This window comes from Xenopus laevis, chromosome 3L, assembly GCF_017654675.1.
Source record: "Xenopus laevis strain J_2021 chromosome 3L, Xenopus_laevis_v10.1, whole genome shotgun sequence".
NCBI classification, from domain to species: Eukaryota; Metazoa; Chordata; class Amphibia; order Anura; family Pipidae; genus Xenopus; species Xenopus laevis.
This window is the reverse complement of record NC_054375.1, coordinates 55,128,063-55,135,816: the sequence shown is the minus strand read 5'-3', so window position 1 is coordinate 55,135,816 and position 7,754 is coordinate 55,128,063.

Genomic DNA, 7,754 nt, shown 5'->3' with positions numbered 1-7,754 from the left:
TGTGGGGAAGGTTTATCTTCTAGGAACACGCTGCTCCAGGGGTACTGTTTAGGCGTCTCCTTACTGTTGGCGCCATTAGCGCTTCAGCGCGCTTCCCCTGGAACGCATGGGTGAGGAGGGGGCGGAACCGCGTTCCAAGCCTCTCTCTCATGCCGCATCTCGCGCCCTTTCCATTGCGGCGGCCATTTTGCGCTCCTCAACACGCTTCTCTCCTTCCCTTTAGTAACTATTGAGCGCATCCTTCTCTCTAGTGCCTCTACAGAGTCCGTTTTTGCAGCGCATTGTCCTTGCAGCAGCCTATACTTTTGGGGACAAAGCTACCTTACTCCAGTGCACACAGCCAGTTATTCAGCAGGTACCACAGACACTGCTTATGGCAGAAGGTAAGTCTGGGGGACTATTCCCCAGGGCGGGGGGGGGCAGAGCACCAGCAACAGCAGGACAAATCACCTATTTTGCCTGCAAGAATTGCCAATCCAAAATCCCAGGGGGACAGGGGGAACCCCTTTGCAGATCTTGCTCCAAGGGAGCTTCTGTTGTACCTGGTTCAGGGGGCTCTCACCTCCCTCACACAGAACTATCGGGCCCCCCATCAGGAGACGACACTCCTCAAGACAACGCAGCCGGGCCATCTTCAGAACCCCCCTGCTCCTCTGTGGGCTCTGCAACTCTCACAGTCTCTGGCCTCCCTGCAAAATCTACCTGCCCTCGCAGATAATTTGGGTAAAGCCTTGACCAGACTGGGGCATAAGTCCAGCGGAAAACGCAAGAGACCAGAGCCTTCCAGACCACGCACAGGGACCCACACTCCCTCTGATGGTTCAACTGTGGGAGGGGATTCCTCCCATTCAGAGGGCGAACTTCTCCCCTCAGAGGTGTCGTCGGAGGATGAAGAGGAACTTGAGGATGAGGCTAAAGGCCACGATGTCCAACACGATATCGAACATATCATCAAAGGTGTTACTGAGGTGTTAAAAGTTTCTCAGTCAAAGGAACAGGCGCAAACTTCCAGCTTGTTCAAAAGACAACACAAATCCTCGGTTTGTTTCCCATCTCACGATCAGCTCTTAGCTATCATACAAGAAGAGTGGAATTTTCCGGAACGAAAATTTCAAGCCACTCGTAAATTCTCCAAATCCTATCCCTTCTCCAAGGAATTGGTGGACAAATGGTCTATGCCCCCTACAGTCGATGCTCCTGTCTCTCGTTTGTCAAAATCAACTACACTTCCAGTGACAGACGCGGCTGCATTCAAAGACTCATCCGACAGACGTCTCGAAGGTTTTCTCAAAGCCGTTTACTCGTCAGCAGGTTCTACCCTGCGTCCAGTTCTAGCGTCGGCCTGGGTAGCCAGGGCGATTCAAGCATGGGCTGACTCCCTCCTTACGGATATTCAGGAGGGTGTTCCTAGAGTAGACCTCGTCTCATCTGTTCAATCCATAGCTGAGGCATCGGCCTATCTGTCCGAAACCACACTGGACACCGCGCAGATCACAGCACGGACTTCAGCTCTATCAGTAGCCGCTAGGCGAACCCTCTGGCTGAAGAATTGGTCTGCTGACCTCAGTTCTAAGAAGTCCCTAACTTCTATACCCTTTAAGGGACAGAGACTATTCGGTGAGGAACTCGAGAAAATTATTTCCCAAGCCACTGGGGGAAAGAGCACATTCCTCCCACAAGCTAAAGCTAGATCTACTCAGTCCTTTCGTCAAAGAAAATTTTTTCGAGGCCAATCTGCTCGATCTTCACGAAGATACAGTCCACCTCGACGCTCCAATTTTCGAGCCAAACCTTCTGACAAGGGACGCCCAAATTGGAAGAATTCAAAATTCCAGAACAAATCTTCCTCCGACAAGCCCGTATCAGGCTGACGGGCCACCCCCTCCGGAATCGCAGCAATCCATAGGGGGAAGACTTCTGCAATTCCGGGAGGTGTGGAGTCGACACTCCTCAGACGCCTGGGTCAACGAGATCATCACAGAGGGTTATCATCTCGATTTTTCGTCCCTTCCCCCAAGAAAATTCCTCATGTCCAGAATTCCAACCAGTCCCACCAAGGCCCAGGCCTTTCTGGATTGCATCAACAAGATGGAGCAAAGTGGGGTGATCGTCCCGGTACCCCCATCAGAGACCTTCTCCGGTTTCTACTCCAACCTCTTCCTTGTTCCCAAGAAGGACGGATCATTCAGGCCAGTTCTGGACCTGAAATTCCTCAACAAGTACATCCGCTCAGTTCGCTTCAAAATGGAAACCCTGCGATCAGTCATTCGGGGCATGGAGTCGAGGGAATTTCTGATGTCTCTAGACATCAAGGATGCTTACCTTCACGTCCCCATTTGGCCTCCTCATCATCGGTTCCTGAGATTCGCCTTCAAGAATCGTCACTTCCAGTTTGTGGCTCTCCCCTTCGGTCTCACATCAGCCCCCAGGGTGTTCACCAAACTCATGGCGGTGACGGCTGCGGCATTGCGGCTTCAGGGGATTTCGGTGACCCCTTATCTGGACGATCTGCTCCTCAAGGCCAGCACAGCAGAGAGGAGCGAAGAGGATCTCCGTCGAGCGATTGTCCTTCTACAAGAATTCGGTTGGACGATCAACTGGAAGAAATCCAACCTTGTTCCCAGTCATCAGATGACCTTCCTGGGTCTCGAGTTCAATACTCTGACACAACGGGTCTTTCTCCCACTCGACAAACAGGAGAAGATACGTTCTCTTTCCAAACTTCTTCTGCACTCTCAGTCTCCTACTGTTCATCTGGCCATGAAAGTCCTGGGATCCATGGTGTCCACCATAGAGGCGGTACCCTTTGCTCAACTTCACCTACGCCCCCTTCAAGCCAACATTCTAGCTGCCTGGAAGGGCGGATCTCTCCTTCAGAAGATGACTCTCCTACCCTCCACCAAGCTGTCTCTTCAGTGGTGGCTCAAGCCGAGCAATCTTTCCAGGGGTCAATCCTGGGCCACACCGGATTGGACGGTTCTCACGACCGACGCCAGTCTCCTGGGGTGGGGAGCAACATTCAACTCCCTGTCCGCACAAGGTCTGTGGTCTCCCGCGGAGTCCAAACTCTCTATCAACATCCTAGAACTCCGCGCCGTAAAGTTGGCGCTCCTTCACTGGTCCTCCCTTCTCCAGGCCAAAGCGATAAGAGTCCAAAGCGACAACTCCACCACAGTCGCATACATAAACCGTCAGGGAGGAACCCGCAGCAGAGCAGCGCTAGCGGAAGTTCAGCAAATTCTAAGTTGGGCAGAATCCAATGCGGCAAGGCTGTCCGCCATTCACATCCCGGGAGTCGACAACACCAGGGCAGACTTCCTCAGCCGCAATCTCCTGGACCCAGGGGAATGGGAGCTTCACCCGGAAGCCTTTGCGGATCTCGTTCGTCGTTGGGGGCATCCGCAAATCGACCTGATGGCCTCCAGGAACAACCGCAAAGTCAACACTTTCTTCGCCCGCTCCCGGGATCCTCTCGCTGCAGGAGTCGACGCCATGACACAACGTTGGCTGTTCGACCTGGCCTACATCTTCCCGCCTCTTCCCATGTTACCGCGGGTGCTAAAGAAGATCAAGCGGTCCCCTGTCACAGTCATTGTCATAGCTCCATTCTGGCCCAGAAGAACGTGGTTCTCGGATCTCCGGGACATGTCCATAGCACCGCCCGTTCGCTTAGCCCTCAGGCACGATCTGCTCCGCCAGGGTCCCATCTCCCACCACAACCCGGGCCTCTTCGTTTTGACGGGTTGGCTATTGAGGCGGCCATCTGGCAACGACAGGGAATAGCGGAGGATGTCATTGCTACTATGCTGCAATCACGCAAGCCCACTTCGTCTAAAGCTTATCACAGAGTTTGGCGCAACTATTGGAATTGGTGCAACGACACCGCCATTCCCATATCCAGCCCCTTTTCCTTCACGGACTGTAACATCCCTAGAGTGCTGTCTTTTCTCCAACGGGGTCTGCAGTTGGGCCTGAAGCTCAGTTCCTTGAAAGTTCAAGTTTCTGCTCTATCTGTCTTGTTCCAACACCGTTTGGCTCTGGATGATTCCGTCCGCACTTTTCTGCAGGGTGTAGCACACATCAGTCCTCCATTCCGTCCACCAGTCCCCGGCTGGGACCTGAATACTGTTTTGGATGCTCTCTTGGATCCCCCCTTCGAACCTCTCGGGACTGTCTCTGAACAATGGCTTACCTGGAAAGTTGTCTTCCTCGTGGCAATATCATCAACTCGGAGAGTGTCTGAACTCGGTGCCTTATCCTGCGATCCTGCCTTCCTCGTCTTCCACAAAGACAAAGCGGTGCTCCGCACCTTACCGTCCTTTCTGCCTAAGGTGGTTTCATCCTTCCACATAAATCAGGAGATCGTTCTACCCTCACTCTGCCCGGATCCCAAGAACGACAAGGAACGCAGACTTCATGGTCTGGACGTTGTCCGGGCTCTTCGCTGGTATATTCAGAGATCCAAGGATTTTCGACTGTCTCAAAATCTTTTCGTACTGCCCTCTGGGGCCCGCCGCGGTCTGGCAGCATCCAAGACCTCCATTGCTCGATGGTTACGGGAGACCATTCGTCAGGCTTACCTAGCCAAAGGTAAATCTCCGCCGGAGGGCGTCCGAGCCCATTCCACGCGGTCGGTGGGAGCCTCCTGGGCTTGGCGCAACTCGGCTTCTTTGGACCAGATCTGCAGAGCGGCTACCTGGTCCTCCGTTCACACCTTCACAAAATTTTACAAAATTGACACGTTTTCCTCTGCGGAAGCCGCTTTTGGCCGCAAGGTGTTGCACTCTGTGGTGCAATAATGTGTCTTTTCTCTCGCTCCCACCCTGCTGTTCTGGGACTGCTTTGTTAGGTCCCCATAGTCCCTGTGTCCCCCTTGAGACAACAGAGAAAACAGGATTTTTGATACTCACCGTTAAATCTGTTTCTCTGTGGTCGATAGGGGGACACAGGGCTTCCCGCCCTATGCGAGTTTGACCATGTTGGTCTGTGTGGAATTTCTTCCTGAGTTATCTGTTCTGCCGTTAATATATTTTTATGAGCATTACTTATGTTCTTTGGTTAGCAGGTCTTTGGTACCAACTGAATACATTGGCTCTAGCCTGGGGTTAAGCCACAGTACTGGCACGCCCCTTTTTTCATTGAATAAGTGTCCTGCCTCCTGGAGGGTGGAGCTTAACCCCATAGTCCCTGTGTCCCCCTATCGACCACAGAGAAACAGATTTAACGGTGAGTATCAAAAATCCTGTTATCTGTTCTGTCTGCTGTATTTCAATTGCTATATTCTGTTAGTGTAGGATAACTGACTGTATTGCTTTGCTCTACTGTGGACTCCTCCATGTTTAGTATTTACTGTGTGTTAGTGATGCAGTTGAGTGCTCCATCTGTCTACTAAATAAGATGTTTTGGAATATTTTGACTGTTAAGCCCTAGCTGTAGCCATTCACCAAAAAAAATCACTTAGATGAAATCCAGAGCCTGGGCCTCCCAACTGGGGACAGTCCCGATTTTGACAGCTCAGCCCCCAGTCCCAGATTGTTACTGAAATGTCCCAACTTTCTCTTTGACCTCCTGCTCTGAACAGCCAGAAAAAGATACAAAGTTTCTAAAACATAATTGTTTTTTGGCAAAGAGCCCAGAATACATGGCAAGTGCATTTTTACATTTGTAACAATTTAACAAAAGCAAAGAAACTATTGTAACAGTTTAAGATAAGCAAAGAAACTATTGTAACAATTTTAATATAAAAAAAACTGACTTGCAGCTTAAAGGGGAACTAAAGTCTAAAATAGAATAATGCTAGAAATGCTGTATTTTGTATAGTAAATATAAACATGAACTTACTGCACCAGAAGCCTAAATAAATGATTTATGTTTTCAAAGTTGGCTGCAGGGGGCTGTCATCTTGTAACTTTGTTATACATCTCTGCAAGACCAAGACTATGCACATGCTCAGTGTGGTCTGGGCTTCAGTTGAGAGGTTAAGCTTAGGGATCGTCATAAATTATCAAAACAGCACAAGTCAAATAATGTCTACCATAGAAGCTGATACAGCAAGACTAATTAATAATCAGAATATGCAGACTGCAGTGGGTCTATGGATTCAAATCTCTACACAGTCGCCAGCTGCTTTATAGGGAAACAAACAAAGCTGCTCGAGGTCAGGGAAGTAAGGTGGGGGGGACTCTACCCTACCATTTCAAAGTATGATTGTTTCCCTGCAGAGCAGTTAGGGACCGTCTGATATTTCCTATCCGCAGCTGTCAGAGCAAGTAAAATGAAGGGGAGATGTCACTGCATACAATCAGGTTTATTATAAAAATGGTACACATTTTTTAAGTAAAGTATATTGGAGATAGATCTCTTTTTCAGGGATTTTATTTTTTTGCCTTTACATCCCCTTTAAAGGGCAATTCACCTTCATTAGCAAAGCTGTAATAACTCAAAAAAAAAAAAAAACAATAGAAAGAAATGTGTTCAAACATTCATAACCTGCCAAATTTTGTAAAATGAACATTGTAATTAGTGCATGTGGCCAAAAAACAGCCACATGGAGCACGGCAAATCTATTTGTCCCTCTTTCTATTTCCAAAATGTTGAGAGATATGGTATTTGCATCCAAGGCAATACTATTTGGCCCAGTGCTCGCTATAAACTCCCACACATTGCTCAATTCTTTAACAGCTGATTACTCCCCACATAGCTCTGCTGCCTACCACTAGTTTTGGCCACCTGCACAACTGAAAAAGCTTCCTTTTGACATTGCCATCTTGGCGACTGGCAGATTGAAAGTACATATGCATGTTTTGTTTATTTGGCAGCTGCTGTGGAGGAACTACTGTATGAAATAAGGCTTGCACACTGGGAATTGAGTTGCAGTTAGGGTTGCCACCTTTTTTGGAAAAAAAATACTGGCCTTCCTATATATTTATCATTTTTCCCTATTAATAACATTGGGATCAACCATCATTTTTACCGGCCAGGCCGGTAAAATACCGGCCAGGTGGCAACCCTAGTTGCAGTGCATAGGGCCCAGTGGAGACCCTCCAAGATTAGTAGGGGATTTAATTTACAGTACTACGCATGGGGGGGGGTGAAGCCTCTAGACACAGCATGCGTTTGTTGCTCCTTACTCCCTCCGTGTAGGCCGGCAAAAACGATGATTGATCCGAATGTTGTTAATACAAACAAAAAGATAAATATATAGGAAGCTGGTATTTTTTTCCAGAAAAGGTGGCAACCCTACCTCCATGTTTCCAAATGTAAATTCTGGGAAACCTGGTGTAATATGTTCATATGGAAACACTTTGGTTGTCTTTGATGGTCTTTAAAGTAACAGTAACACCCTGAAATGAAAGTATTTTAAAACAATTAAAATATAATGAACAGTTGGCCTGCACTGGTAAAACAGGTATATTTGCTTCAGAAACACTTCTATAGTTCATATAAACAAGCTTCTGTGTAGCTGTGAGGGCAGCCATTCAAACACAAGTTATTTAGCAGACAACAGATGCACACTTCAGAATACCATTATATCAGCTTGAATGGATGAAAAAAAAAAAAAAAAATTATATATATATATATATATATATATATATATATATATATATATATATATATATATATATATATATATATATATATACACACACACACACACTGTGTACGACATGATAATAAATCGACTACAATAAACTGACGTGAGTTCCTCTTACATATAGACTAGAGCACAAGTCACTGATTGGCGTACATTTGCT